This window comes from Otolemur garnettii, unplaced genomic scaffold, assembly GCF_000181295.1.
Source record: "Otolemur garnettii isolate 467f Iridium unplaced genomic scaffold, OtoGar3 scaffold00109, whole genome shotgun sequence".
NCBI lineage: Eukaryota > Metazoa > Chordata > Mammalia > Primates > Galagidae > Otolemur > Otolemur garnettii.
The window spans coordinates 1,904,452-1,909,283 of NW_003852504.1; the positions used below are offsets into that span (position 1 = coordinate 1,904,452).

The 4,832-nt window shown below is 41.4% G+C and overlaps 1 protein-coding gene and 1 pseudogene across 2 annotated transcripts in view; both read right to left on the reverse strand.

Moving 5' to 3' along the window:
• The window catches only part of AIFM1 (apoptosis inducing factor mitochondria associated 1), a 39,924-nt gene that overhangs the window by 33,580 nt on the left and 1,512 nt on the right, over positions 1 to 4,832 (reverse strand). The gene's annotated exons all lie outside the window — the stretch shown is intronic.
• On the reverse strand, positions 728 to 883 carry LOC111727510 (annotated as a pseudogene).

The window sequence follows — 4,832 nt, forward strand, 5'->3', positions numbered from 1 at the left end:
GCCCGCCACAACGCCGGGCTATTTTTTGGTTGCAGCCGTCATTGTTGTTTGGCGGGTTCGGGCTGGATTCGAACCCGCCACCTTAGGGGTATGTGGCTGGCGCCTTAGCCACTTGAGCCATAGGCGCTGAGTCTACATTAACATTTCTATGACCTATCCCACTAAGTGAGATTTTTAAAAAGATTGTAAGTAGGCCAGGCATGGTGACTCACACCTGTAATCCCAGCACTCTGGGAGGCCAAGGTGGGTAGATTGCTTGAGCTCATGAGTTTGAGACCAGCCTGAGGAAAACCAAGACCCCATCTCTACTAAAAATAGAAAGTCTGAGGCAAGAGGTCCATTAAGCCCAAGAGTCTGAGGTTGCTGTGAGCTATCGTGCCATAGCACTCTACCCAGGGCAACAGCTTGAGACCCTGTCTCAAAAAAAAAAAAATAGCTTCTTTTAGTTCAAGTTAGGTTTTACTGGCAAATTACAAAAATCCAATGGTCCTATTTTGACTTCTAAATTATAGATGAGAGACTTTGGGGCCAGGCACAGGGTAATCCTAGCACTCGGGGAGGCAGAGGCAGGAGGATTGCTTGAGGCCAGGACTTTGAGACCAGCCTAAGCAAGAGGGGGACCCTGTATCTAAAATAAATAGGAAAATTAACCAGGGATTGTGGCAGGAACCTGTAGTCCCAGCTACTCTGGAGCCTGAGGCAGGATGATCATGTGAGCCCAGGAGTTTGAGGTTGCAGTGAACTATGATAAGGCCACTGCACTCTAGCCTAGGTGACAGAGGAACACCCTGTCTTAAAAAAAAAAAAAAAAAAGTAAACTGATTTTTTAAACTGTTAAGAATAGATACTATACTTGATCTTAGCCAAAAGGCTGAGAAGCAATTAGTAAATTGAAATTTAAAAAGTAAATTGGTTAATATTTAAGCTACTGCTTGAAAAGAAATATTATAAAATATTATCATTAACAACTTTTTACCTATCTACAAAGTGACTTTACTTTTGTAAGAGATACTAAATATTATACCTTTCCATTCCATTCCCATTTTCTTTTACTCATAAAATTACTCCCATACCTTTCCCCCCATAGCTTCCAAATTTTACATCATGACTGAAACATGCCTTTTCACTTGTCTTACGAATGTGGGAAAAGTCAACTTACTCCTTGACTTCTCACAATTGAGCCAGTCTACCTGTTTTAGGTTTTCTGCAGTCAGATCGCACATATACTGTGGTTTCCTCCTCACACAATTCATTTCTGAATAAGCTAATTTGTTCTCTGCAAAAGTGCCTGACACAGAGTAGGCATTTGTTCAATAAATATTTGTTCAGTTAGTGAATAAAAGAAGGGAACAGAGGGCGCGTCTGTGGCTCAAAGGAGTAGGCCACCGGTCCCATATACTGGAGATGGTGGGTTCAAACCCAGCCCTGGGCAAAAACTGCAAAAAAAAAAAAAAAAAAAAAGGAACAGAAATTCTTCCTAAGTCTATTAATACTGACTGAATATTTTATGTTTTTTTTTTTTTAGTGACAGGGTTTTGCTGTTACCCAGTCTGGCCTTGAACAGCTGGGCTCAATCTCAGCCTCCTGAGTAGCTGAGGCGACAGGCAGGCACCACTGCATCCAGCTGACTGAAGATTTTAAGGAATTCTTTGCAAAGAAGTTTAAACCAGATCCCATTTATTTCAGGTTGCTTAATAATAAGTTAGCAATGTCACACACCACAGACTACCATTAGAATAGTACCTAAACCAGCCAGTTCATTTCTGTAGGTTTCATAATCTCCTGTTGTTCCATACTCCCAGAAGACCTTTTCCAGAAACACATCCTCATAATTGAGGCATCTAGGAATCACAAATGGTTAAGAGGTCTATATCTTCTTCAGACTTGTTTCCTGAATGTCAAACTGACTTTTTTCCACCATGGATAAAACAGAGGACAAGACAAGCCTAGAGAGTCTGTTTGTTGTAGTTAAATCATTTTTTATAAGGAATCCAACTACTATATGTAACTTTATCAGCCTTTTTTGGTATCGACCCATGGGGGAGAATCAAAGTAGTAATAACTATAGTACAGTGTGAACCACTCTGATGAGAGGCGCAAAAGGTGGCTCAGCGCCTGTAGCGCAGTGGCCACATACTCTGGAGCTGGCAGGTTTGAACCCAATCAGGGCCTGCTAAACAACAATGACAACTACCACAAAAAAATAGCCAGGTGTTGTGGGGGGCACCTGTAGTCCCAGCTATTCAGGAGGCTGAGGCAAGAGAATCACTTAAGCCCAAGAGTTTGAGGTTGCTGTGACGCCAAGGCACCCTACTGAGGGTGCCATAGTGAAACTCTGTCTCAAAAAAGAAAAGAAAAAGAAAGGCAGAAAAGGAAAAATAATTTAGATAACAGAAAAGTGAATCTAACTCTGTTCTGCAAAGTTAACTCCTTCACAGTGCTGAACTAGGGTTCAGTCACTGAGAATTTACCATGTGCTAGACTGGATAAGATGCTGAGGACACAAAAACAAATAGGACACAATCCATCTCCTTGGGTAGTGTATAGTTTAGGAGGGGAGAATGACGGCCACTATTCTGAATATGAGAAAATGGCCTTAATACAAGTTATAAGACACTCAGGTTGCTCAGCTTGGTTTTTTAATATTTAGGTCAGTGAAACAGAAGGAAAAGAGTCATTACTCATTCAAAACCGTATTTGCAAAAGTTGCCTGATCATATGAATCACACATCAAGGGGCTTGTTAAAATAGATTCCAGATTCTTATTCATTCTTATTTTCTCCTACACTCTCATTCTCACTCCCAGGACTCTCTTAGAGATCCTAGAGTAGGTTTGGAGTTGGTCTTTTACTCGATTCATATGACCAAGCAACTTTTGGAAATATAAGCTAGAAAAAAGTTAAGACACATAGCAACTCCTTAAAAAGGTTAGAAAATGGGCTCAGCACCCATAGCACCATGGTTACGGCACCAGCCACACACACTGAGGTTGGTGGGTTCAAACCCAGCTAGGACCAGATAAACAATGACAACCGCAACAACAAAAATAAAATAGCCAGTGTTATGGTGGGCATCTGTAGTCCCAACTACTTGGGAAGCTGAGGCAAGAGAATTTCTTAAGCCCAAGAGTTTGAGGTTGCTGTGAGCTATGATGCCACTGTACTCTACAGAGGGTGACATAGTGAGACTCTTTCTCAAAAAAAAAAAAAGTTAAAAAGTGTTTTAAAAACTTAATTAACAGGTTACAGAAAAGGTGGACTTCCCAAAGATCTTCTTCTGGAAAGCCTTGTCTCAGCAGAAAGAGTGGGGTAACACTCATCTTCTATGCTTCAAAGAAAAAATGTCTTTGGCAATATTCAGAAATCTAGGATCCTCACCCACAAAGAGCTCCGTTTCCTTTCTAAAGAGGTGAGGATTCCAGAGAAAAATGTTTAGACATTTGAACCTTAGTTCAGGGAGTCAGTGACCAGTTTGATCACATGGGCGGCACATGGGCGGATCCAATGTTTGGTAAATAAAACATTACAAAACAGAAAATATCTATGGTCTAACCCATTTGCTCCTCAGTGCTGAATACAGACATAGAGTGGTGACTATTAGTTACCCTCAATCGTATGCAACAGGAGGTAGAGCATCCAAATACGTACACAGTACCTATTACTGTTTTTAAGGCAAAATGCAACATATAATGGATGTGAGCCTAACAATGGTGATAGATATGGACAGACACACACAAGGCAGGTTTAAAGTTTAAAGGTAAGGAGGAGCAGGAAATGGTATATAAACAAACATGGCCACTTCTCCATTTGTGCAAAAACATATGATAGATGCTACTATGAGAAAAAGAAATCAGATTAAAAGCAATTAGAAATCAAGCCACAAAACAAAATTAATTCCTAAAAGAGAGCATCATAATTTCTTTTTGAAATTATAATCCTACCGATATCCATTTTTTTTTGTTTGTTTTTTGAGACAGAGTCTCACTTTGTAGCCCTTGATAGAGCGCTGTGGCATCACAGCAACCCAAACTCTTGGGCTCAAGCAATTCTCTTATCTCAGCCTCCCAAGTAGCTGGGACTACAGGCACCCGCCCCAAGGCCCGGCTATTTTTAGAGACAGGGTATCTCTGCTGCTCAGGCTTGTCTCGAACCTGTGAGCTCAAGTAATCCACCCGCCTCAGCCTCCCGGAGTGCTAGGATTATAGGCGGAGAGCTAGGATTATAGGCGTGACCACCACGCCCAGCTACACTTTTTATTTTTAAAGCACTGAGGTGTTTCTGTATTGTGAAGGCCTCAAAAATAACTTCTAACATTGCCAAGGCAAATGTCCTGGGGGTGGACAAAGATCATTATTGTTTTTTTAAAGGCACCTCCTACAGGTAGATCATTCATTACCCCCATGAAGTTGTGAAGGTTGAAAATAAGCAGGCTCAAGCCACGTGCAGATGAATTTATAAATATCTGGCACACAATGGGCTAATTACTGGTAAGGGAACTGGATTCATTCTTAACTTTTTGAGGTCAAGCTTTAGGAACAAGTGTGGAGATGTGGCAAGGGGATAGGGACCTAGAAACTAACAAACTATTCTTAGCTCTACCTATGAATTAATTATGTGACCTTTGGCAAGTAATTTCACCTCCCTGTGCCTCAGTTTATTATCTATAAAATGAGTGGGTTGAACTTTACCATAAAATCCCCTAGGGCTTTGAAATGTGATTAAACACCTTCATGGTGGCTCGGCGCCTATAGCTCAACTGGCTAAGGCGCCAGCCACGTACACCTAGGGTGGCGGGTTCTAATCCCCAGCCCGGACCCGCCAAACAACAATGAC